Source organism: Cervus elaphus, chromosome 24, assembly GCF_910594005.1.
Source record: "Cervus elaphus chromosome 24, mCerEla1.1, whole genome shotgun sequence".
NCBI lineage: Eukaryota > Metazoa > Chordata > Mammalia > Artiodactyla > Cervidae > Cervus > Cervus elaphus.
Genome location: NC_057838.1, coordinates 22,325,572 through 22,353,312, shown reverse-complemented (window position 1 = coordinate 22,353,312; position 27,741 = coordinate 22,325,572). Strand labels below are relative to the sequence as shown.

At 41.6% G+C, this 27,741-nt stretch overlaps 1 long non-coding RNA gene across 1 annotated transcript; it reads left to right on the top strand.

The window, feature by feature from the left end:
* The first annotated feature begins 12,221 nt into the window (after window positions 1–12,221).
* On the top strand, window positions 12,222–22,090 carry LOC122683245. Its single transcript, XR_006337660.1, has 3 exons — window positions 12,222–12,346; window positions 20,140–20,142; window positions 22,080–22,090. It is a non-coding gene; the product is annotated as an uncharacterized LOC122683245 (long non-coding RNA).
* Window positions 22,091–27,741: the final 5,651 nt, after the last annotated feature.

Genomic DNA, 27,741 nt, shown 5'->3' with positions numbered 1-27,741 from the left:
GCTTTACTGATGTGTTATAATGAGCATATGCTGAGGATCAAAGGTCTAGCTGAAGCTGACTTGTCTGCCATCTTGGACTCCTTTGAGTCTAATCACTTGATGTTGTGTCCTTGGGCTATGTCATTCTTTGAAAGGCTGTGCCCTGCCCTCTTCCCTCCTGTTTCACAACTCCCGAGCCCTTGCACCACAACTAGAGAGTCCAGGAGCCACAACCAAAGGTCCCGCATGGCGCAGCGAAGATCCCACGTGCTGCAACTAAGACCCGATGCAGCCTAATAAATAAATAGTTTAAAAAAAAAAAAAAAGTAATGAAGCTGCGATGTCATACTTACTTTTTCCACTTTTTTCTTTTTCCCTCTAACTCATTGTTTGTCTTTTGTTTGCCCTCAGAAGCAATAATCCTAATGGAAGAAAATTTCCTTCTCTTTGATCTGTCTTGAAAAATCAGTTTGAGATTTCTCAAACAGAGAAGTGGATATGGATGAGAGAGGCGTGGAGTCTTAAAACTATACTTGATTTTTATCACCAAGGCTACAACAGTTAAGACTATGCCACCTGTCTTTTGCAAGCCCTTAAATAGACCGATCTCTTTTTTTGGACAACTTTATTTTAGTTATAACCCAGCCACCGGTACAGTAGCAGCAGTATAAAGGGGAGGAGGAGGGGAGGGAAGAGGAAGGGGAGAACTCGGAGAACTTGTTTTCATAAGATGTCCAGGTTGATGTTTCTGCTGGAAAATACTACCTGGGAATTGTTATCCTTTTTAGCAAAAGGACACTGAGTATATAGTACTACTGTAAGAATGAAAACAGCATACAAATCCTACTACTTTATTCTGTGGGAATTTTCTGTGAAAACCTGTGTAAGATGGATGAAGAGCCCTCACGATTCTTAACTTAGGAAATTGCTACCATTTTGATTCTAAGAATGTTCTTCAAGATGAACAAGTTCACTTTAGTTTAGAAGAAGGAAATGCAAAACAAGGAGCTAAAGGGCTTGTTTACTTGATTCTTAATGATCGAGATTGACTGACTGGTTTATTCAGGTTTACTCAACATATTGAATGTTAACTAACTTAACCTAAAGAGAAAAGAAAAAGTCTGATTTAATTTCATCATCCATTTAAAAGGGAACAATCCAGTAATTTGAAAGAGAAAACAATATATTTTCACAATTTAAGAGGAATTTTCTAACTAAACTCTAATTGATTTCAAGAGTTTCAAGTTCTTTAGTTCTTTTATATCATCTATATTCTTTAAAAAAAATTAATTTATTTATTTTAATTGGAGGCTAAGAAACTCCAATACTTTGGCCACCTGATGCAAAAAGCTGACTCATTTGAAAAGACCCTGATGCTGGGAAAGATTGAGCGCGTGAGGAGAAGGGGACAACAGAGGATGAGTTGGTTGGATGGCATCACCGACTCGATGGACATGAGTTTGGGTAAACTCCAGGAGTTGGTGATGGACAGGGAGGCCTGGCATGCTGTGGTTCATGGGGTCGCAAAGAGTCAGATACGATTGAGCAACTGAACTAAACTGAATTACTTTACAATATTGTGGTGGTTTTTGCCATATATTCTTTTATATCATCTCTACTTCCCACAACTTGTTCTAGGGTACAGAGTGAGAAGACAGTTGCTTGAAGACAGGTCATGGAAACTCCCACATGTTAGGAGACCTAGACAGTGAGAAGGGATTCCTCAAGTGCTTCTCAGAACGAAAAACTTCTCATGTTGGTGAGCTTCTGTGGCCTCAGCTTGCTTTCGGCTTGTGGCTTAAAGCAGGATTTTGGTTCCCAGCCAGGGGTTAAAGGTCAGGCCTCAGCTGAGAGCATTGAGTCCTAGCCACTAGACTGTCAGGGACCAATGGTCGGTGACAAGGCCTGGCCTGTACAGCTTTGCAGAAAATGAATTTCCACAGAAGAACAAAAAGTAGTGAAACAAGTACTATTCAGAAGAAGAAGAGTATGTGTGGATAGGCACACATGGGCAGACGCAGAGCGTTGCACCCTCACAGTAATTTGAATCACTAACATGGGGCATTTCTTCCAGGTTTCCTTTGGCCGGTCATCTTGCTTTGCCTGGTTCTGGGTCAGTATGGGTTTATCTCAGGGTCCTCTCATCTGTGCATGGGCTTTTCTTAACCAAGATGGATTCTAGCAAACAGACATATGAGAAGGGTGACATCTTTCCGTTTTTGGTCTTTCTGTGCATGTATAGTTGGAATGTTTTCCTTGACCTCAAGAATGAGAAATATGTGGTCTCTTATCTGGGCAGGGCATAGCTCCTCCTCCTCTTCATCTTGGAGTATGTTTCCACAGGGGACAGACTCCTAATGTTCAGCCTAGGGCCCATCTGTCTCTTGCCTCTGTGGAAGCCTTGAAAGGGTCCTGTGGACAGTGACAGTCAGAGGCTTCTGCATGTCTTCTGTCAGCTCTCAGAGATCTATATAAAGATTATGTTTGCACTTAAGCTCCACGAAAGCCCACTGAGGTTGTTTTCCTTCCTCTTGGGAAACAGGTTTTCCTGGTTGGAGTACAGTGGCAAGGATAAAAGATCCCCCACTCACTTACTGTAAGTCCTGTAAGAAATAATAACCTTTACTCCAACAAAGCCTTGGTTACTTCGCTTCTCTGACTCAGTCTGATGCCAGTGTGAAATTTCATTAGGAGTCATTCCCTCCCTGATTCCAAAGGGGTGCTCCAGATATCTCTACCACAGTCTTGGGGACTTTACTAATCAATGAGCTTAAAACATCCCTTCAAATAAGCCAGTCCCAGGGTCCAAAGCAAAAGGAACCATTTTCCCCAAAATCCAGCTTCTCTTGGGTTCTCTTTTGGCTTCTGATTCTCATCCAGGAGAATGTTTGAGAGTATCAGTAGAAGATATAGAGAAATTCTTAAACTTGTAAACAAATGGATTTACTTCACTTCCTCTTAAGTGCCAATAAAACAGAAGTAAGGGAACAAAAATGTGTATAGGTAAAGGAAAAAGAGAAGTCCATGATATGAGAATTAGTGAAGATGCAACAGCTATTAAGTCAATTGATTTCAGAAGTGGGAAAGAATGTGGATGGATGATACTGACTCAGCATGCCTGATGGAGTTCAAAGTGTGCAGTGGGTGAGACTTGAAGGAAAAAGTTATTCAAGCCACAGAGCCCTAGAGAGGCTCAGAGATTGGAAGTTCCACCCACCTCTGAAGGTGGGTTCCAAGGCTGGTGTGTTGCATGGATGGACAGAAAAGAGAATGGAAAATTAGTTTAAAGATCAGTTAGACCCCTCACTTCATTCTCTAAATTCATACACCCAGGTAACAGCCCCTCTGTAACCCCATGATGAATTAGGTTTACTTTCTGGAGAAGCTCAATTACGGATCATCTGGTCATGACATGGCTAGTGTGATTGAAATTTCCAACTGGAAACACGTGAATGATGAGACCCGCTGCCTTCTGCCCCTTCTGAAGCCACTAGGGTTTTTTTTGACTGTGACACACAGCATGTGGCATCTTAGTTCCCTGACCAGAGATCAGACCCACACCCCCTGTATTAGAAGCACAGAGTCTTAACCACTGGACTGCCAGGGAAGTCCTGAGGCCACCAGGCTTATCCATTTCAGGTAGATGAGATGCTTCCCCAGCCCCAAAATCCATAGCTACAGAGAAGGACATTCACTTCAGTTCAGTTCAGTCGCTCAGTCATGTCCGACTCTTTGCGATGTCATGAACTACAGCACGCCAGGCCTCCCTGTCCATCACCAACTCCAGGAGTCCACCCAAACCCATGTCCATTGAGTCAGTGATGCCATCCAACCATCTCATCCTCTGTCGTCTCCTTCTTCTCATGCCCTCAATCTTTCCCAGCATCAGGGTCTTTTCAAATGAGTCAGCTCTTCTCATCAGGTGGCCAAAGTATTGGAGTTTCAGCTTCAACATCAGTCCCTCCAATGACCACCCAGGACTGATCTCCTTTAGGATGGACTGGTTGGATCTTGCAGTCCAAGGGACTCTCAAGAGTCTTCTCCAACACCACAGTTCAAAAGCATCAATTCTTCGGCGCTCAGCCTTCTATATAGTCAAACTCTCACATCCACACATGACCACTGGAAAAACCATAGCCTTGACTAGGTTTGTTGGCAAACCTTTGTTGGCATTCCTTTGTTGGCAAAGGAATGTCTCTGCTTTTTAATATGCTATCTAGGTTGGTCATAACTTTCCTTCCAAGGAGTAAGCATCTTTTAATTTCATGACTGCAATCACCATCTGCAGTGATTTTGGAGCCCAGAAAAATAAAGTCTGACACTATTTCCACTGTTTCCCCATCTATTTCCCATGAAGTGATGGGACCAGATGCCATGATCTAAGTTTTCTGAATGTTGAGCTTTAAGCCAACTTTTTCACTCTCTTCTTTCATTTTCATCAAGAGGCTCTTTAGTTCTTCCTCAATTTCTACCATAATGGTGGTGTTATCTGCCTATATGAGATTATTGATATTTCTCCTGGCAATCTTGATTCCAGCTTGTGCTTCATCCAGTCCAGCGTTTCTCATGATGTACTCTGCATGTAAGTTAAATAAGCAGGGTGACAATATACAGCCTTGACATACTCCTTTTCCCATTGGGAACCAGTCTGTTGTTCCATGTCCAGTTCTAACTGTTGCTTCCTGACCTGCATACAGGTTTCTCGAGAGGCAGGAGAGGTGGTCTGGTATTCCCATCTCTTTCAGAATTTTCCACAGTTTATTGTGATCCACACAGTCAAAGGCTTTGGCATAGTCAATAAAGCAGAAATACATGTTTTTCTGGAACTCTCTCGCTTTTTCAATGATCCAGCAGATGTTGGCCATTTGATCTCTGGTTCCTCTGCCTTTTCTAAAACCAGCTTGAACATCTGGAAGTTCCCGGTTCACGTATTGCTGAAGCCTGGCTTGGAGAATTTTAAGCATTACTTTACTAGCGTGTGAGATGAGTGCAATTGTGCAGTAGCTTGAGCATTCTTTGGCATTGCCTTTCTTTGGGATTGGAATGAAAATGGACCTTTTCCAGTCCTGTGGCCACTGCTGAGTTTTCCAAATTTGCTGGCATATTGAGTGCAGCACTGTCATAGCGTCATCTTTCAGGATTTGAAATAGCTCAGCTGGAATTTCATCACCTCCACTAGCTTTGTTCATAGTAACGCTTCCTAAGGCCCACTTGACTTCACATTCCAGGATGTCTGGCTCTAAGTGAGTGATCACACCATGGTGTGTTATCTGGGTCGTGAAGATCTTTTTTGTACAGTTCTTCTGTGTATTCTTGCCACTTCTTCTTAATATCTTCTGTTAGGTCCCTACCATTTCTGTCCTTTATTGAGCCCATCTTTGCATGAAATATTCCCTTGGTAGCTCTTATTTTCTTGAAGAGATCTCTGGTCTTTCCCATTCTATTGTTTTCCTCTATTTCTTTGCACTGATCGCTGAGGAAGGCTTTCTTATCTCTCCTTGCTATTCTTTGGAACTCTGCATTCAAATGGGTATATCTAACCTTTTCTCCTTTGCTTTTCACTTCCCTTGTTTTCACAGCTATTTGTAAGGCCTCCTCAGACAGCCATTTTGCTTGTTTGCATTTCTTTTTCTTGGGGATGATCTTGATTCCTGTCTCCTGTACAGTGAGAGAAGGACATTGGGGTATCTTAATTTAAAAAATCCATTTAACTCCTTATCACTCTGCATTCAAAACCACCTGTCACTTTGCCTTTTGCGTGGGCTATCAGGTTGAGGATTAGTTTTAGTGACTCACTTGCAAACTCGGACAGCCAAGAATCAGAGAAAAACTTAAAGCAGAGCATTTGTTTACAAATTAATGCGAAGTAACAGAAAATTAGGGGCTTCTGTGTTGGCTTAGCGGTAAAAGATCCTCCTGTGATGCAGGAGACACAGGTTTGAGCCCTGGATCAGGAAGATCTCCTGGAGAAGGAAATGGCAACCCACTCCAATTTTATTGCCTGGAAAATCCCATGGTCAGAGGAGCCTGGTGGGCTACAGTCCATGGGGTTGCAAAGAGTCAGACACGACTGGGTGACTAAACAACAATAGAAAATTAAGCAACACAGTAAAGCTATAAAAATCATCTTCAGAAAATGAAAAAAAGGACATTGTTTAACAGTAGAATATGGCTCAGATATAACATTTTAAAATGGTTATAATAATATAAATACTTAATTAACCAAAATGTGTGATATTGTTACCAAATCCAAGCATATTCTGCTTGCTACATGAGAGGCCAGTAATCAGGAGGCAAGATGTTGATGCAAGGAATAGCAGCTCCATTCAAAAAGCTGGGCATCTAAGAAGATGGTGGGCTGGAGTCCTAGAGAACCATCTTATCAGGGTCTGGATGCAGGTTTCTTTTATAGAACACAGGGGAGAGGAGGTGAGAAGGTTAAGTAAAAAGGCCATACGTCTTGGAAAATATCTCCAGGCTTGGCTAGCATTGGGGAGGGGATGTGTTAATTTCTTTTTGTTCGCAGCCTTTTATAGGTGAGCAAGGTCAGAATGTCTCCCTGTGAGCTGAACAAAGGAACTTTAGTTGAATATTCAGGCAGAGGGGCAGGGTTCCCCAGGCAGGCTATTATGTATGCTTAGGGCTATAGATAGCATCCTTTTGTGATTACAGTAACAAAAGCAAAGCAAAGCAAAGGCTACAATAAAAGAAACAGATTCAATATGGAGTCAGGTTTTGCTCTTCTCTGTTATAGTATAGCAGGGAGGTGGAGAAAGAAATGTGTTTATAATCACTATAAGAGAAATTAGTGTTCACCTTCTGTAGTATGAAGTTTCCAGACAGTGTCCACTGTTTTAAAATTCAAGAAATACCTATTAGAGCATATATGAACTGACTCAACTGTGCCTAGCACAAAATTCTTTGTTTTCAAGGTCATTCTAATTTTAGCTCTAAGTAGATCCTGATCATTTTGATCCCTGATATGGATCTCCACTCTTGATTACTCTACATTGACATAAAAATGTGATTTTCTTCTAATTAAAAAATTGAAAGTATAACATATAGTATTTACTCTGTGCCATTTTCTCTACTGTGTGTCTAAGTTTATGGTCTCAGTTAATCCTTAGAACAACTAGTGACAAAGCTATTACTACCTCATTTTACATATGATAAGAAAGTGTGCATAGTTTCCTTTAACTGGTGTTGCAGTGATGCTAGCTAGAAATATCAAAGCATTTTCCAGAAGAAATAGCAAAACAATTTCAAAATATCTGCCTCTAAGAGTAGAAATTAGGAATGGAGAAGGAAGTGTATCAATAATCACTTGATGTATAACAAACCACCTTATAACTTAAAAGCTTAAACACAACTGAACCTTCTTCTGTTGGATCTTCAGTTTGGGCAGGGCTTGGCAGGAACAAACAGCTTTGCTCCTTGTAGGATCAGCTGGGAGGAGCTTTCATGGGGTTGGAGGATCCACAGTTCTAGCGAATTTGAGAAAATACTGGAAAATGGAAGTATTGGAAAGTGTGGGAAATTTTGGAAAGTGCATTTATGTGTGTGTGTTTGTGTTTGCACCCAGCAATATTTGCTTTTCATCCAACATCTGATTATCCAAAGTACCATGATAAGAAATGACCACCACATTCCAGGGCTAATGTCAGGCTGTCTTAGAAAGCCCCAGCCTTGAATTCCTGTGATGTTAGGATTCACAACTATAAAAGGTTTGCAACTGTTGCAGATAAATAAAGAACACATGTGAAATTGAATATCAGAGCCAAATGCAGTGGTGTTACATGTTCATCGTTCAGTGATACATCTAAACAGGTGCTAGCAGAGCTGAGGCTAGGGACATCAATCAGCAGGAATCATAGCAGAGCCCCTAGGATCCCTGACACCAGCATGACACAGATGAGATTCTGCAGCTGTCAGAAGAGCTGGTGCTTGAAGCTGCATTCCATGGCTTTTCAGTGATTGACAGGTCTCTTCCAGATGCCTTGGGATTTTGTTGCCATCTGGCATTGTTCATGTCCCTTATCTTCTGAGTGTTTTATGATGATTAACTGATTACACTCCAGAAAGCCAGCATGGAGTAGCCAGGAGCAGTAGCAATCAGTCCCTTTCAGTCAAAGGTGGAGAAATACTCAAGCACTGGGGAGTTAGATGACTCAAACAAGATCACAGTGTCTTAGATTCTGATAGCAGATGATATGTTCATTTCTTATTTCATATTATTGAACAATGGTACGGGCTGGGATCCAAGTTAAATACTGAACTTAGAGGAATGAATAAGATGACAGACTGCCCTTGTGGAGCTCCCAGATTTACAGAGAAAAATATATACACTTGATATGTTGGAGGAGAGAGGCATGTAAAAAGCACAGTGAAGGCACATGGGAGCTTGCTAGACAGGATTCAAGAAGGCAGCGTCTGTCTTCAGTTGTCACATCCAGTGTGAATTTGCCCTTAAGGTGGTCATGTATGTTTGTTTGAGATTCGTTGTTCAGTTGCTAAGTCTTGTCCGACACTTTGTGACCCCATGGACTGCAGAACACTAGGCTTTCCTGTCCTTCACCATCTCCCAGAGCTTGCTCAAACTCATATCCTTTGAGTCAGTCATGCCATCCAACCATCTCATGTGCTTTTGCCCACTTTTCCTCCTGCCCTCAGTCTTTCCCAGCATCAAAGTCTTTTCCAAGGAGTTGGCTGTTTGCATCAGGTGACCAAAGCTTTGGAGCTTTAGCTTCAGCATCAGTCCTTCCAGTGAATATTCAGGGTTGGTTTTGTTTAGGATTGACTGGTTTGATTTTCTTGCTGTCCAAGGGACTCTCAAGAGTCTATTCCAGCACCACAGTTCAAAAGCATCAATTCTTCAGCGCTCAGGCTTCTTTATAGTCCAGCACTCACATCTGTACATGACTACTGGAAAAACCATAGCTTTGACTATAAGGACCTTTGTCAGTAGACTGATGGCTCTGCTTTTTAATATGCTGTCTAGGTTTGTCATAGCTTTTGTTTATTTTATGGCTGCAGTCACTGTCCACAGTGATTTTGGAGCCCAAGAAATTAAAATCTGCCACTGTTTCCATTTTTTTCCCATCTATTTGCCATGAAGTGATGGGACCAGATGCCATGATTTTAATTTTTTAAATGTTGAGTTTTAAGCCAGCTTTTCCCCTCTCCTCTTTCACTCTCATCAAGAGGCTCTCTAGTTCCTCTTTGCTTTCTGCCATTAGGGTGGTATCATCTGCATATTTGAGGTTGTTGATATTTTTCCTGGCAATCGTGATCCCAGCTTGTGATTCATCTAGCCTAGCATTTCACATGATGTACTCTGCATATACGTTCAATAAGCAGGATGACCATATATATCCTTGATGTATCCCCTTCCCAATTTTGAACCAGTCGTTCCGTGTCCAGTTCTAACTGTTGCTTCTTGTCATACATACAGGTTTCTCAGGAGGCTGGTAAGGTGGTCTGATATTCCCATCTCTTTAAGAATTTTCCACATTTTGTTGTGATTCACACAAAGACTTTAGTGTAGTCAATGAAGCAGAAGTAGATGTTTTTCTGGAATTCGCTTGCTTTTTCTGTGATCCAATGGATGTTGGCAATTTGATTTCTGGTTCCTCTGCCTTTTCTACATCCAACTTGTACATCTGCATGTTCTCAATTCACCTACTGTTGAAGCCTAGCTTGAAGGATTTTGAGTATTACCTTGCTAGCATGTGAGATGAGTGCAATTGTTTGGTAGTTTGAACATTCTTTGACATTGCCCTTCTTTGGGATTGGAATGAAAACTGACCTTTTTCAGTCCTGGGGCCACTGATGAGTTTTCCAAATACGCTGGCGTATTGAGTACAGCACTTTACCAGCATCATCTTTTAAGATTTGAAATAGCTCAGCTGGAATCACCTCCACTAACTTTGTTCATGGTAATCCTTCCTAAGGCCCACAAGACTTCACACTCCAGGATGTAAGGCTCTAGGTGAGGTGAGTTATATTATCATGGTTATCTTGGTCATTAAGACCTTTTTTGTATGGTTCTTCTGTGTATGCTTGCCACCTCTTCTTAATATCTTCTGCTTCTGTTAGGTCCATGCCATTTCTGTCCTTTATTGTGCCCATCTTTACATGAAATGTTCCCTTGGTATCTCTGATTTTCTTGAAGAGATCTCTAGTCTTTCCAATTCTATTGTTTTCTTCTATTTCGTTGCATTGTTCACTTAAGAAGGCTTTCGTATCTCTCTTGCTATTCCTTGGAACTCTGCATTCAGTTGGCTATATTTTTCCCTTTCTCCTTTGACTTTTGCCTCTCTTCTTTCCTTGACTATTTGCAAGGCGTCCTCAGATAACCACTTTTCCTTCCTGCGTTTCTTTTTCTTTGGGATGGTTTCGATCACTGCCTCCTGTACAATATTACAAATCTCCATACATAGTTCTTCAGGTACTCTGTCTAATATATCTAATCCCTTGAATCTGTCACTTCCACTTTATATTCATAAAGTATTTGATTTAGATCATACCTGAATGGTCAGTGGTTTTCTCTAGTTCAATTCAGTCGCTCAGTTGTGTCCAACCGTTTGTGACCCCATGAACCGCAGCACGCCAGGCCTGCCTGTCCATCACCAACTCCCGGAGTCCACCCAAACCCATGTCCATTGAGTTGGTGATACCATCCAACCATCTCATCCTCTGTCATCCCCTTGTCCTCCTGCCTTCAATCTTTCCCAACATCAACGTCTTTTCCAATGAGTCAGTTCTTTGCATCAGGTGGCCAAAGTGTTGGAGCTTCAGCTTCTGCATCAGTTCTTCCAATCAGTATTCAGGGCTAATTTCCTTTAGGAATTGACTGGTTTGATCTCCTTGTTGTCTGAAGGACTCTCAAGAGTCTTCTCCAACACCACAGTTCGAAAGCATTAATTCTTCAGTGCTCAGCCTTCTTTATGGTCAAGTCTCACATCCATACATGACTACTGGAAAAACCATAGTTTCAATTATATGGATCCTTGTTGGTAAAGTAATGTCTCTGCTTTTTAATATGTTGTTTAGGTTTGTCATAGCTTTTCTCCCAAAGAGCAAGCATCTTTTAATTTCATGGCTGCAGTCACCATCTGCAGTGATTTTGGAGCCCAAGGTTGATTACATAACTTCCACAGGACTAGAGAAACAGACTCTTGGCAGGCACAAACAAAACCTTGTGTGACCAGGACCCAGGAAAAAGGAGGAGTCATCCCACAAGAGACTGAGCCAGGTGCCTGTGAGTGTCCAGGAATCTCCAGCAGAGGCGTGGGTTGACAGTGGCCTGCCACGGGGTCAGGGGCGCTGAATACAGTAGTCCCGGCATGAGGCCTTTTGAAGGAGGTCGCAGTTACTTCCATTACCCCTACCATAGTTTGGCCTCAGGCTAAACTACAGGCAGGGAACGCAGCCCCACTGATCAACAGAAAATTGGATAGAAGATTTACTGAGCATGGCCCTGCCCAAGACAGCAAGACCCAGATTCCCCCAGAGACAGTCCCTCCCATCAGGAAGATTCCACAAGCCTCTTATCCTTATCCATCAGAGGGCAGACAGAAGGGAAACCACAGTTACAGAAAACTAATCAAACTGATCACATGGACCACAGCCTTGTCTAACTCAGTGAAACTCTGAGCCATGCCGTGTAGGGCCACCCAAGACAGACGGGTCATGGTGGAGAGATCTGACAAAACGTGGTCCACTGGAGAAGGGAAGGGCAAACCACTTCAGTATTCTTGCCTTGAGAACCCATGAATGGTATGAAAAGGTTTTTGGTACTTTCTTCAGTTTAAGCCTGAATTTGCAATAAGGAGCTCATGACCTGAGAGTCACAGTCAGCTCCTGATCTTGTTTTTGTAGATTGTATAGAGCTTATCCATCTTCAATTGCAAGGAGTGTAATCAATCTGATTTCGATATTGACCATCTGGTGATGTCCATGTGTAGATTCATCTCTTGTGTTATTGGAAGAGGGTGTTTGCTATGTCCAGTGCATTCTCTTGGCAAAACTCTGTTAGCCTTTGCCCTTCTGCATTTTGTACTCCAAGGCCAAACTTGCCTGTTACTTTAGGTGTCTCTTGACTTCCTGCTTTTGCATTCCAATCCCCTTTGATGAAAAGCACATCTTTTTTTTTTGAAGTTTGTTCTAGAAGCCTTCATAGAACTGTTCAACTTCAGCTTTGTAGTTGGGACATAGACTTGGATTACTGTGATGCTGAATGGTTTGCCTTGGAAACAAACTGGGATCATTCTGTCATTTTTCAGATTGCACTTAAGTACTGCATTTCAGGCTGTTTTGTTGAATAATGGAAGGCTACTCTGTTTCTTCTAAAGGAGTCTTGCCCACAGTAGTTGATAATAACGGTCATCTGTAATTTAATTTCCAGTTCCGTCTGTTTCAGTTCACTGATTCCTAAAATGTTCTTGTTCACTTTTGCCATCTCCTGTTTGACCATGTCCAGCTTACCTTGCTTCATGGACCTCTCACTGCAGGTTCCTGTGTGGTATTGTTCTACACAGCATCGGGCTTTACTTTCACCACCAGACACATCTTCAACTCGGCATCATCTCTACTGTGGCTCAGCCTCTTCATTCTTTCTGTATGAGACCAAGGGAGAGGAAGAATCAGTTGAAGATGTATAGAAAGCATTGTACAAAAAATGCCTAGGAATGTGACATTGCTCTTGTCTGAACATTCTTTGTACCAAAAAGTGGGCCATATAGCTGGACAGTATCCTTGTTATAATTTGCATTTTTTGAACCATGTGGGTGAGACTGGAGTCTTCTTATATCTAGAGAAGAGAGCACTAAATAATTATGACAATTTATTAAAAATGGCTATGTCATCTATAAAAGACATGATGAACTTTTTGCTATAAAACATGTCTTGACCAAGAAGAGAAAAATGAATAGAGAAAAATCAATGCTAAGAGGCACAGAAGTAGAGAATCTAGTGATGGCCCATGTTTGGCTTCTGCTCTTTAGACAAAACTGCATGAGAAAGTCCTTTGAACGGTTTAAAAGTAAAATTGAAGATGACCAATTACTCCTCAGTCATGGACTCTTTATACCCAACTTGCTCTGGCCTAGAAATGATCAACTTGAATCAGTTTCTTATTTTTGGCAAATTAACTTCTGCACATTCCGTGCTATATTTCTAATCTCACTTTCTTAGTGTTCACCTTCTTCTTCCATTTATTTTTGTCTTAATTCTCTGTAATCTAGCCAGCTGGCCACCTCTGTTTGTGCCCCCAACACTCATACACATTGTATCAGTTATCCCTTGTCACTTAACAAACCACCCCAAACTTGGTAGAATGAAACAAACACAATTTGTTATCTGTGGCCAGGCTGTAGGTCAGTAATTCAGGGAGGGCTCAGCTAGGTGGTTCTTTTGTTCCTGGTGATGCTGACTGAGGTTACTTCAGTGGCTCCAATCAGCTAAGAATTCAGACAGAACTGGAATATTCCTGTTGGACTCTATCACTTCGGGTCTCTTTTTAGGTATTCTAATCATTCAGTTCTGTAGTTTGGATTTCCTTAGAGCCTGGAGGCTGCACTCCAAAAGGGAAGAAGCACAAGCTGCCTGTCCTCATAGGGCCTGGGTTTGGAAATCCCAGAATGTCACTTCCACTGCATTCTGTTGATCAAAGAAAGGTAGAACTGTAGTCTCTGCCCCTTGATGTGAGGAGTGCCATTTGTTTACAAGGAAGGGAGGAACTGTTGGCAGCTCTATGGAGACTGTCTACTAAACATATACACTCAAATTCGATTGCTCCCGGGGATCACAAGTGGCATGCTTCCAAATCAATTATGAACATCTTTTCTCAGATTGTATCCAAGTTGTTTTTTTTTTTTAAATTAATTGGTTTCCAAGGGATGCTATAACAAAGTACCACAAACTGGGTGGCTTAAAACAACAGAAATTCATTCTCTCATAGGTCTGGAGGCCAGAAGTCCAAAATCTAGGTGTTGGTAAAATTGGTTCCTTCTGAGGGCTCCAAGGGAGAATGGGGTTCTACACCTCTTTGTCAGTGTCTGGTGGAGGCCAGCAATCCTTGGCATAGCTTGACTGGTAGATGCATCACTCCAATCTCTGCTTCTGTCTTCACATGACATTTCCCCCATATCTCTGTGTCCGTATTTCCCTTTTCTTTTTCTTTCTTTCTTTTTTTCAAATATTTCTTTATTTATTTAGACTGTGCTGGGTCTTAGTCGTAGAATGTGGGATCTTTCAGTTGCGGCATGCAAACTCTTAGTTGCGGTATGCAGGATCTAGTTCCCGACCAGAGATTGAACCCAGGCCCCTTGCCTTGGGAGCATGGAATCTTAGCCACTGGACCAGCAGGGAAGTCCCAAGATTTCTCTCTCTCTCTCTTTTTTTTTTTATGTGGATTATTATTATTATTTTTTTAAGTCTTTATTGCCTCTGTTACAGTTGCTTCTGTTTTTTCATGTTTTGGTTTTTTGGCCATGAGGTGTGCGGGGTCTCGTTCCTTGACCAGGGGTAAAACCCACAGCCCCTGCATTTGAAGGCGAAGCCTTAATCAGTGGCTCACTAGGGAAGTCCCTCCCTCTTCCTACAAGGATGCAAGCCCTACTGGGTTAGGGAATATTCCCAATGACCTCATCTTCATTTGTTTATATTTGCAAAGACTCTATTTCCAAACAAGGTCACATTCTTAGGCACTGGGAGTTTGGACTTCAGCATATTTTTTGGGGGGACAAAATCAACCTATCCCACACTTTACCAGGAGGAGTGGCAACAGGACTCACACTGGCAGCAACTGGAACTATTTAATACCACCTGCTGGTATCATGTCCAATATTCCAAAATTTTTCTTAACTTACTCTTGAGAATCTTGATAGTGGTCTTATTTTATGTTTCATAGCACCTAACTTGGTGCTAAAAAAAAAATACAAACACTCATTGAATCTAGTTAGTTTGGATTACATGACCTCCTGAGTTCATGCATAACAAAGAAGAATGGGGTCATCCCCTTAACAGCCCCATAAATTCATAATTCACACATAAGAAGTCCTGCACAGTTGAAATTGACAAAGAGCAGTTATGAGCTCTAAGTTCAAAAGTGAGCAAATGTCTGCTCTGAGTATAACTGTGTCTCCCAGTAGGAGGCTGGCTTCAGGCTTATTTCAATATGTTGTATTGGAGGGAAATGATTTTATGGAGACTACTGGGAAACAGACACATTGTTTCAAGCTGCACAGTTTTTTATAGTACACACTCTTATCTATCTTACTGGCTGATGAATAGTTTAGATTTCTAAACACCAGGCTATTGAGATGTCAAGTTTACTCACACAAAAACAGGGTTCCTCAAGCACGCAGGGTCATGGGTCATGACCATCAGCTGGAAAATGTGGTAAACTGCTGACTCTATTCTGGTCAGTGTGGTTCTCCTGTCTTTGTTCTCTCTGGAGGCCGTGGTTTGTAGGCACTGAAGTGGCACCCAGTGTGTTATCTGTTGAGTCAATATTAATGTCATCAACAGAAATCATTGTAGTAGTAAACAGAGGGTGACATGATTTAATGCAATTATCAACCTACAATTTTCTAGAACATTGCAGTTCAAAATGCAGTGTTCCAACTATTGCAAATGGTCTGTGGTTCCCTGATCACCTCATTTATTTTTTTAAAAAAATTTATTTTTAATTGAAGGATAATTGCTTTTTATTATTGTGTTGGTTTCTGTCAAACCTCATTCATTTTAATGTATCTTTATAACACTGTTTAACAATGTGACCTTATGGTTATTTGCCTGAACCTCTTCTCCAGCCCTGCTTGAAGTCAAATGTTGGGTCCAATTCATCACCTTTGTTTAGTGCATACCTTGCATTTAGTAGAAATCGATATGTGTTCATTAAATTCCATTTAGCAGCTTCAGTGTTTTTCTTTCCTCACCATGTTACAAGTCTTCATGCTCCATTGTTCAGTGCAGATAGTCATTGATGTGATCAAATTCTAAAGCAAGCCTCATTCTCAGTATCATGTTGCCTGAAAAAAATAATTAATATCTGAATATATATTAGAGGTAAGAGCTTCTCCTTCAAAAGGTTCTGAGTGGCAATATAGCAGGGGGATAAAGATGACAATTTGAATAGACTTAGGGTTGAATCCAGGCTCGAATGTTTATGAGTCATTTCTCCTATAGACTCTGAACTCCCTCATTGCCAGAATGGGGATAATAATGTCTATTGTGTAAGATGACAAGAATGATTAGATTAGACACTTGATAGTGAGTGCTTCGGGCTCCCAGGCCGCTCAGTGGTAAAGAGTCAGCCCGCCAGCGCAGGAGGCTCAAGTTCGATTCTGAGTCGGGAAGATCTCCTGGAAGAGGGCTTGGCAACCCACTCCAGTGTTCTTTCCTGGGACATCCCATGGACAGAGGAGCCTGGAGGGCTACAGTCCATGGGGTCGCAAAGAGTCAGACATGACTGAAATGACTGAGCAGGCATGCAGCACAATCATAGATGTTACTGTGACAACTGTTACTGCAACTACATCTGCTACTCCAGTGGAAACGGCTGCTGCTGCTGAATACAGTTCTAAAGAGAGCCTCTCACCCCCCAATTGCTGCCTTAGTGACTGAACGTGCATTAGAGGATGGTCTGGGTCAGAAACAAAGGCCCTGTGCCCTTCGAAACAGTCATGACAGTGCACATTTCCGATTAGCTGTGATTGAGGAACAGGGGAAGAAGAAATCATATTTTTTACAAACATAAAGATATAAAGTAAGTTAACTCGTGGTTCCGAGGAGCCCCAGTGTTATCTTGTTTGGTTCAGGAAATGCAATTAGCTTGCCAAGGAAGATTTCATTATCATTGTTCATTGTGATTTAGACTGAGAAACCAAAGGAGGAAGAAAGGGAGTGAGTGAGTGAAAGAGTCTTGCAGCCTGTGCCTTGCAGGATAGATTTATAAACGCAGCAACTTCTACACTGCCGTGCACCTTGCTCTGTAGCAAATACACCAGGATCATTGTAGGCATTTGGTGAAAACACACAGGCACACACACACACATACACTCACAGTACATCTTATTGACAGAAGGGGAAGAAACAAGAGAAGAACTCTTCAGAGTTTCAAAGACATGGACAACTTCATCTAAGAACTCGGGGAGAAACTAGAAATTTCAATTTTTGGTGAGCAGCATATTTGTTCAGCCTCGCAAAGTCTACTTTTCTTCCTGACTGATCCCATTTCCAGACAGAATCATCACATGTCCAGATGCAATTGCCTAAATTGAATACGTGTGACTCACAGCCCTGTTTACATAGTATTCTTTCAGCTCCAGAGACCGAGCTAGTGATTTTGTCATCATCACAGGGACTCAACCAGCCCCCGTCAAACATCCAGGACTCATTTGTTCTCATTAAGAAATAAAATGACTGACCACCTGTGCCCCTGACACACGTGACTAGGGAAAAGGTGTAAAATGGCTGAGACTTGGGAGAAATGGCTCAGAGGCTTTCAAAAATAATGGTTTCTGAGCCTTATGAACCTGAACTGTTTCTTTTGTACTTCTTTATCTGGAAGTTATTCTATACCCACATCACAGTAGTTTCCACACAGCCCAGTTCAGATCCACCACTACCCTGGTCAAAAGTCCTGTCTAGCATTTTTGACTGTCAAGAAGTGATTGTCCAGAAGATGGCATTTGAACTGGCTGCGGTGGTGTGGGTAGGTGTTCTGTACAGCGGGGCCATGATGCAAATGATCTAGGGGAGAATACAGGAGTGTGAGCAAAGAGAGGAGGCAGAAGGAATTTGGGGAATAGCAGATAACTACATTGTTGAAATATACTTTCTCGGGTCAAAATAATGCTGCGGTGCTAACAAATTTATCTTTCGAGGTCCTTAAATTAGATCACATTAGATACGGATAGATGATAGATAAGATAGATGGAAGAAATAGATTTAAAGAGAAACTGGGGAATAGAGAGGGAAGACAGAGGAAAGGAGAAAGAGAGACAGAGACAGACAGAAGGTGGGGGAGAGAGAAAATAAGAGTAAAAAATTTAAGAAGAGGACTGTACACAAGGAAATCCAAGATCATGAAAAACGTCTGTGATTTCATGGACACTCACTGCTTTGCCTTTTAATCTGACTTCTACAAGTGAGGCAGGTATTTATGGTTATTGGAAACTTTGGTTCATATTGCAAAGTACAAAATTCTCTGAATTATTTTCTTTTACTTTTCTAGCCTAGCCTTTATATCACTGATGCAGAGGTTAAAAAGAATGGGAAAAATTTTGAACTCAAAGCAAAAAATTATCTGTTGCATATGAATTTCAGTCCAGTATTAGGGTCTCTCTGCCCAAGTTCTGTCCAACACTTGCCCGGGATTCCTCTGACCCCACTCATCTCGTTTTGTCCCCAGTTGCCCATCATCACCTACACATTCAAATCTTCACTTCATCAATCCATGCTTGAATTCATTCAACTTCGTCTCTCAAAACTCTCCCCCAACTAGCTGAACAGTGACCACAGTGGACTCCTTGGAGTTGCTGAAACAAAGCAACCTGGACCTGATTCAGAGCCCTTCAGACCTCAGTTTCTTCACTGCATTTCTATTTCCTTGAACTCGACAGGACTTGCTCTTTCTTTTAATGCAGTTCTCTTAAATGACCTCTCCTAGGGAGACCTGCCCTAATCACACTGGCAAAACAAGCCCCCTGACCCCAGTCCCTAACATAAATCACTATTAGATGCCTCCACTATTTTCTTTTAGTTTATTGTTAATTGGAGGATAATTCCTTTACACTATTGTGGTGGTTTTCTGCCATGTGTTAGTCACTCAGTCGTGTCTGACTCTTTGTAACCCTATGGACTGTAGCCTGCCAGGCTCCTCTGTCCATGGAATTCTCCAGGCAAGAATACTGGAGTGGGTAGCCATTCCCTTCTCTAGGGAATCGTCCCAACCCAGGGATTGAACATGAGTCTCATTGTCACCCTGATTATTTAACTTACATACAGACTACACCATGCAAAATACTGGGCTGGATGAATCACAAGCTGGAATCAAGATTGCCAGGAGAAATACCAAGAACCTCAGATATGCAAGTAATATCACTCTAATGGCAGAAAGTCAAGAGGAACTAAAGAGCCTCTTGATGAAGGTGAAAGAGGAAAGTGAAAAAGATGTCTTAAAACTCAGCCTTCAAAAAACTAAGATCATGGCATCTGGTTCCATCACTTCATGGCAGACAGATGAGGAAAGAGTGGAAAAAAGTAATAGATTTTATTTACTTGGGCTCCAAAATCACTGCCAATGGTGACTGCAGCCATCAAATTAAAAGAGTCTCCTTGGAAGAAAAGCTATGACAAACCTAGGCAGAGATATTACTTTGCCAACAAAAGTGTGTATAGTCCAAAGTATGGTTTTTCCATTAGTCACATATGGATGTGAGAGTTGGACTATAAAGAAAGCTGAGTGCCAAAGAACTGATACTTTTGAATTGTGGTGCTGGAGAATACACTTTATTGAGAGTCCCTAGGACTGGAAGGAGATCAAACTAGTCAATCCTAAAGAAAACCAACCCTGAATATTCACTGGAAGGACTGATGCTGAAGCTCCAATACTTTGGCCACCTGATGCGAAGTGCCAACTCGTGGGAAAAGACCTTGATGCTGGGAAAGATTGAGAGCAGGAGGAGAAGAGGGTGACAGAGGATGAGACAGTTGGATGGAACCACTGATTCAATGGACATGAGTTTGAACAAACTCCGGGAGATAGTGAAGAACAGGGAAGGCTGGTGTGCTGCAGTCCATGAGGTCGCAAAGAGCTGGACATGACTTAGCAACTGAAAAACACCAACTCCCACATTGCAGGCAACTTCTTTTCTGCCTGAGCCACTAGGGAAGCCCAGAGCGTCGCAGGTTTCTGCCATACATCAACATGCATCAGCCATAGGTATACATATGATCCGTCTCTCCTGAACCTCCCTCCCGCCACCCCTCCTTCCATCCCACTCCTCTAGGTTGTCACAGAGCACTGGGTTTGAGCTCTCTGCCTTACAGCTAATTCCCGCTGGCTCTCTAGTTTACGTATGGTAATATGTGCGGGTCCATGCTACTCTCTCAGTTCATCCCACCCTCTCCGTCTTGCTGTGTGTTCGCAAGTCTGTTCTGTGAATCTGCGTGTCTATTCCTGCCCTGCAGATAGGCTCATAAGTATCATCTTTCTAGATACTATTAATCTATGCATTAATATCGGTATTTGTTTTTCTCTGACTTATTTCACTCTGTAGCATCTTTTCATGTGTTTATTAGCTATCTGACTAATGACTTCTTTGGAGAAGTGTCTGCTGAGGTCTTCTGCCCATATTTTTGATTGGGTTGTTTATTTTTCTGATATTGAGTTGCATGAGCTGCTTGTATATTTTGGAGATAAGTGCTCTGTTCGTTGTTTCATTTGCTATTATTTTCTCCCATTCAAAGGGTTGTCTTTTCACCTTATTTATAGTTTCCTTTGCTGTGCAAAAAGCTTTTAAGTTTAATTAGGTCCCATTTGTTTATTTTTGTTTTTTATTTCCATTACTCTAGGAGGTGGGTCATAGAGGATCTTGCTGTGATTTATGTCAAAGAGTGTTCTGCCTATGTTTTCCTTGAAGAGTTTTGGAGTTTCTGGCCTTACATTTAAGTCTTTAATCCATTTTGAGTTTATTTTTATGTATAGTGTTAGGAAGTGTTCTAATTTCATTCTTTTACCCATAAGTGTCGAGTTTTCCCAGCACCACTTAGTGAAGAGATAATCTTTTCTCCACTGTATGTTTTTGCTCCCTTTGCTCCCACAAAAATAAGGCGCCCATAGGTGCATGGGTTTATCTCTGGGCTTTCTATCCCTCCACTATTTTAGATGATCTCATTTATTCTGTTGTCTGCATGCTGCCTATTTTGTAGATAATGATAACTGATTGTAAAGTTTTATGGAAAGGCGCAAAACCTTGACAGAGCATCAAAACACTGAAGAGAAGCAAAGATGGAAGAGTGGCCACTGATATGGAGGCTTCCTATAAGGCTGCAGTAATCAGAACAGCATGGTATTATTGCTAGAACAGAGTCATAGACCAGTGGAACCAAATCCCATGCCTGGAAACCGACTCACACCAAGTATGGTCGACTGCAGAAGCTCTGCTTCCAAGGAGGTGGAGCACAGCTGAGCATAGTAACTTCTGGAAAGAGCACGGAAACAGCAAAAAGGAGAGACTAGCTTTACTGTGGATAAACCTGACACATACTCAGCCAGGTCCTAAAGGTCAACACCATGGAATTAAGTCATGTTGATTGATGTGCACTTGCTGATTTGATGAAATTGACACTTTACCTTGTGACCTTGTCCCAAAACTCAAAACCCCAGTCTAATTATGAGGAAGACATCAGAAAAGTCTCACTGGAAGCATATTCCTCAAAATGCCAGAGCATCAGTGTTCAAACGTGCAAAGGTCATCAAAAGCAAGACAAGACTGTTAAAACCAAGAAGAACCTCAGGAGACATGACTCCTAAATTAATATGGTACCCTTGACGGGATCCAGGAAACAGAAAATAGACAGGTGAAAACTAAGGAGATGGGAATACAGTATAAACGTCAGTGAATAAGAATGTATCAATGCTGCTTCATTAACTGTGATAAGTATGCCATAGCCATAGAGGGTATTAATCATGGAGGACACCGGGTGTGACATGTATGCAAGAACTCTGTATTATGTTTGCAATAATTTTGTCACTCTCAAACTGTTCCCCAATAAAAGTTCATTAAAAGTGGCAAACTCTACAGTGTCTTCCTTTTAGAAATTAATATGAACATAAGAATATTCAGAGCTGTAAGAAGACATCCAAAAATAAACAAAGACAGTTGAAAGCATTAGTACCACCCAGGTGATTAGGACTTTCTCACTATTGCAGTCCTTCATTCCATGCTGTGTTTCAGAACTACACAATCTAGAATGTTAGGCTGCGAATTTTCCCTTAAAGTTTTCATATATGCTCACTCTTTACTGTCTCCGCATCTTTCTGTAAGTTGCTTCTTGTACCAAGAATAGCCTTCCCCATTAACAGTGAGAAGTTAAATTCTACCAATACCTTAATGCTCAGCAAGAAGGCTGCATCATCATCCATCTACTTGCCCCTAACCCTCCCATTCAATCTTCCCAAGTAGTCATCAAGCTCCAGAATTCACAGTAGCTATAAACATTTTTCACGGTATCTTTCACACGGCCTGACTTTTTCCTCATTTTTGTCTATGTCTTATCCTGTCTCTGAAAAATATAATCTTGATTGCAGGACCCAAGGCTGATTCATCTTTCTGTTCTCTCACAGCCCCTTGCCCAAAGCAGAGAGTTGTTCAAATGGTGGGTATTCAGTAGATAATCTGCTCCATTTATAAAGGAAAAAGCGCAGTTCGATCCTATTAGATTATACAGACAGTCTCAATTGTGTCTTAATTTCTAACCATACAGGATAGGTGAACCCTGAGGGATTAATTTTCCATGAGCAAGGTGATTGATGTCAAAGAGGCAAAAAATAAAAGCAACGTGGGCTTCACTTCTGACTTTGACACATGCATTTTCTTGGACCTCTGGACATCCAAGTCTCCCCTGCAAGCTTTGATGCATCACTTCACCACTAATGAAGATCTTCTTCACACTCTTCTTATTCACACTTCCAGCTTCCCCTGAAAGATCTGAACAAATGTCAGTTGCTTCCTGTTTCAGTTCATCACTCAAGATGCCTGACAGCATCCAATTTGAATGAACGCCACCAGCGCGCCCAGACCCTGTATTGCAGCTCACATCCCTTCTTGGCTCATGGCCCATGCCAACACCACTTCAATGATGTGGCTACAACAGAGTCTGTTAAATAGATGTAATCACAAGCTACCCTCCATTTAACAGTCAATCAATTCAGCTGACGTGATGTGACGTCCTTTTGCCTAGGTGTTTACATCCTTATAACTGTTCACGGCGGTCTGTAAAATTCTTAATCAGATCAGTGGCTTGTTGGAAACACATGCAAGGGTTATGTTCCTTGTTCCACCATCCAAGGTTTAAAAAAGGTATCATTATTTGTCTAAATCAAATCAGATGGAGGTCTGAGCCTGTACTTCCCTGGGTGACAAGAGATTCAAACTCAGTCTTGTTTGAGGATTCCCTTTTTCTGGGGCTGCCAAAAAGTGTTGGGTGAAATGAGGGTGTGGGGGTAGATGAGTTTAGAGATAAAGTCATTATAATTATCTCTTAAATGCTCCTTATCTGAACTCAGGAGTTGCCTCCAAGGTAAATAGCTTCCCCCTGCTGCTGCTGCTGCTTTTTTAAATTGTTTGTTGAAAAAGAGTTGATTTACAGTTTTTCAGGTATATAACAAAGTAATTTAGTTACACATGGAGAAGGGGGTGACAGAGGACGAGATGATTGAATGGCATCAGTGACTCAATGGACATGAGTTTGAACAAACTCCAGGAAATAGTGAAAGACAGGGAAGCCTGGCATGCTGCAGTCCATGGGGTTGCAAAGAGTCGGACACAATTGAGTGACTGAACAATATAAATATGTGTATTCTTTTTCATTATGGTTTATTACAAGATATTAAACAGAGTTCCCTGTGGTATACAGTAGGACCTTGTTGTTTACCTGTTTTATATGTGGTGTGTCTCTTACTCTCAAATTCCAGATACAGTGATAGAATTCTCACCTGCCTCCTGCTTCTTAAATGGGCATCTTTTGGGGGTACATCTCACTGCTACTAAGTAATAGCTACATAATTTGGAGGGCTCACTGTGAAAAAGAAACTGCAGGACCTCTTATTTAAATTTATTAAGAATTTTAAGATAGAGCAGAGTTTTATTTTTTGTTAAAAAAATTTATGTATTTATTTACTTTTGGCTGCGCTGGGTCTTCAGTATTGCGTGTGGGCTTTCTCTCGTTGCAGCAAGCAGGGGGATGCTCTCTTTAGGTGCAGTGCACGGGCTCCTCATTGCGGTGGCTTCTCCAGTTGGGGAGCACGGGCTCTAGGCACTTGGGCTTCAATAGTTGCAGCTCATGGGCTTAGTTGCTCTGTGGCATGTGGGATCTTCCAAGACCAGGGATCAAACCCATGTCCCTTGCAGTGGCAGGTGGATTCTTAACCACTGGATCACCAGGGAAGTCCCAAGAGCAGAGTTTTAAAGCGAGTGCAAGTCCTTGTAAGGATGGGCTTCTTGGAGACTGCTCAGATCGTGTTTTCATGAAGCCTGCTTCGCTACCGCTGTCCTCTGTGTCAGAACTCTGGGTGGTACTTCCCTGGTGGTCCAGTGCTTTGACTGCAGGGGGCATGAGTTTGATCCTTGGTTGGGGAAGTTCCACATACCTCACAGTGTGCCCCACCTCCCCAAGAAAAGGAGAACCCTGGGTCATCCCTGGTCACCTGATCAGAGTTCCTGTGAGTCTGGCTCCCTAAGGAAATAAGTAGGTTCTTGTTGATTTCAAGGTTCACCAAACCCAGCTACTCTTTTCTAAACTTAGGCATTTTCCCTTCATTTTGGGAAATTTCCTTCCCTTCCCCCACCCCAGTTTTGTTTTGTTTTTTTTCCCTACCCCAGTTTTGCACCAGCCATCGGCCCTCCCCTTGGACAATCCAGCTGTTTGTCTTCTTGAACTTTAGGTCCTCAGAGCAAAGCCTCCTAAACTTGCCCCGGAGCACTGGAAGTGGCTGTTCTGTGACAGTGAGCCCATGGGGTCCCGTAGAGTCACCAGGAAGCTGATTAGAAATGCAGAATCTCATTGTCATATCCAGTGAAGTCAGTCAGAAACAGAAAGATAAATATCAGATGATATCACTTATATGTGGAATCTGAAATATGACACCAGTGAAGTTATTTACAAAACAGAAACAGACTCACAGACATAGGAAACAAACTTATGGTGATGGAAGGGGCAGGGGAAGGATTAATTAGGAATTTGGGTTTAGCAGATACAGACTGTTCTGTATAAAATGGGTGAACAACAAGGTCCTACTGTATAGCACAGGGAACTATATTCAACATCCTGTAATAAGCCATATAGGAAAGAATATGAAAAAGAATATATATGTATAACTGAATCACTTTCTGTATACTAGAAACGAACACAATATTGTAAATCAACTATACTTCAATTTTTAAAAATTGCATGTAGAATCTCAGATGCCAGCCAGATCTGCTGAATCAGAATAAGCATTTTTATGAGCCCAACTCTAGGGCTCAAAGCATTACTAATTCTTCTTGGATTAGGAGGGGCAAAAGATAATTTGTTCTTGTGTTCTACGCTAAGATAAACATATAAGCCAGTTATCCAGCCTAATATTGGTAGCTATAAATTAATTAACAATAGATTCAAGCCTTTGGTATAGAGCAAGAAGTTACAGAGTCTGATTCTTCCAAAGGCCAGGAAGGTAACCTAGATGCAGGAAGCTGGCTGTGGGTGAGGTGGTAGGGAGTGTTGGCGTGGGAGGCAGGTTGGGGGAAACCTTCTCTTTCTCCGCCACTAAAGTGAAGCGTCAGGGGTCCAGTGCTGTGGTTCTCCTGATGCTCCAGAGAAGGTGCGAGTTTGAACTTTACTTGAAAGCTAGCAACTAGTACAAAACCTTGAAAACATTTTAAGGGCCAAATAAAGCACATTTAAAGACATATTTAGGGTGGCAGTGTAATTGCTCATACAGAATTTTATAACAGATTTTTTTTCTTTTTATTTACTTAACTGTGCCAGGTCTTAGTTGCAGCATGGGGGCTCTCGTTCCCTGAGTGGAGATTGAACCCAGGCCCCTGGCATTGGGAGCTCAGGGTCTTAACCAGTGAAGCACCAGAGAAGTCCTTGTAATAGCTGGTATTGCACAGGCATTTGGAAGACAGAGTGAAGCTGCCATCACTCATTGTGATCTTAAATAGATTACGTGGCATCCTTTTTCTTTGATTTTTCTCATTCATAAAATCTACATAAAATCTACAGTCTCAGATTAGAAGAAATGGTATGTGTATGCAGAGTTATGGGTTTCCTGGAGAAGCATCAGTAGATTGTTACAAAATTGTCTGCAGTTAGGCTCCTCTCTATATCTATATGCCAAATGATGCAGCTTTGCAGTTCATCTCATCAAGAGTTGAAGACGGTTTCTCCTCTTCTTTAATCTGGGCCTTGTGTTTTGTTTTGCTTAATATTGGGTTGGCCAGAGTTCAATCGGATTTTTCCATGAAGTGTTTTGGGAAAATTCAAACACAGTTTCTGGCCACCCCAATAGAATGTGGTGGAAGGGTGTCAGTTTTGAGCCTAACTTCTTCCTCTTCTGGTGTCTCTTTGCTGCCTGGAGAATAATCGGAATAACCTACTGGAGGCTGAGCCAGCACATGTAGCAGATAAAATCCATCCTAGCTAATGCCTTCTGGCCCCATCAGCCCAGCAGCTGATTAGACTGATCCATGAGCTCAGCCAAATAACTCAAAACATTGTGTCATCTTCTTTGTATTAATCTTGTTTTGGTTTTGCTGAACTTCTTGAAAGCGGGGGTTTATAATTTTTATCATGTTAGGGAAAATCTTGAGAGTTTAATTATCGCATCTCTCAGTCCTCTTCTTCTAGGACTACTGTGTCAGGCCATCTGCATCCTACACATTTCCTATGCCCTCCTGCCCTTTCTATAATTTTTGTGCATATATGCTTTAATTTTAATATATTTTTTATCTGTCTGTGAGTTCACTAATTCTGTCTTCTGCTCAGCATATCTTTCCACCCATGTAGTAGTCTCAGTTATTAGGCTGTGGATATATTTTCCAGAATAATCACTTTTATTTTAGAGTGCCATTTGATTTGTTCCTGTGATTCCACATCTCAGTTGAAATTCTTCATCTTTTCAGCATTTAAAAACTATTTTTTTTCTAACTTCTTATGTGGCCATCGTAAACTTCCTTATGTACTTCTGTAAAGGTCAGTTTTCATTCCAATCCCAAAGAAAGGCAATGCCAAAGAATGTTCAAACTACCAAACAATTGCATTCATCTCACACACTAGCAAAGTAATACTCAAAATTCTCCAAGCGAGCCTTCAGCAGTATGTGAACCAAGAACGTCCAGATGTTCAGGCTGGATTAAGGAAAGGCAGAGGAACCAGAAATCAAATTGCCAACATCTGTTGGATCAGAGAAAAAGCAAAAGAGTTCCAGAAAAACATCTACTTCTGCTTTATTGACTATGCCAAAGTCTTTGACTGTATGGATCACAGCAAACTGTGGAAAATTCTTCAAGAGATGGGATTACCAGACCACCTTACCTGCCTCCTGAGAAATCTGTATGCAGGTCAAGAAGAAACAATTAGAACCAGATATAGAACAATGGACTGGTTCAAAATAGGAGAAGGAGTATGTCAAGGCTGTATATTGTCACCCTGCTTATATAACTTATATGCAGAGTACATCATGCGAAATGCTGGGCTGGAAGAAGCACAAGCTGTCATCAAGATTGCCGGGAAAAATATCAATAACCTCAGATATGCAGATGATACCACCCTTATTGTAGAAAGCAAAGAAGAACTAAAGAGCCTCTTGATGAAAGTGAAAGAGGTGAGTGAAAAAGTTGGCTTAAAACTCAACATTCAGAAAACAAAGATCATGGCTTCTGGTCCCATCACTTCATGGCAAATAGATGGGAAACAATGGAAACAGTGACAGACTTTATTTTTTTGGGCTCCAAAATCACTGCAGATGGTAACTGCTGCCATGAAATT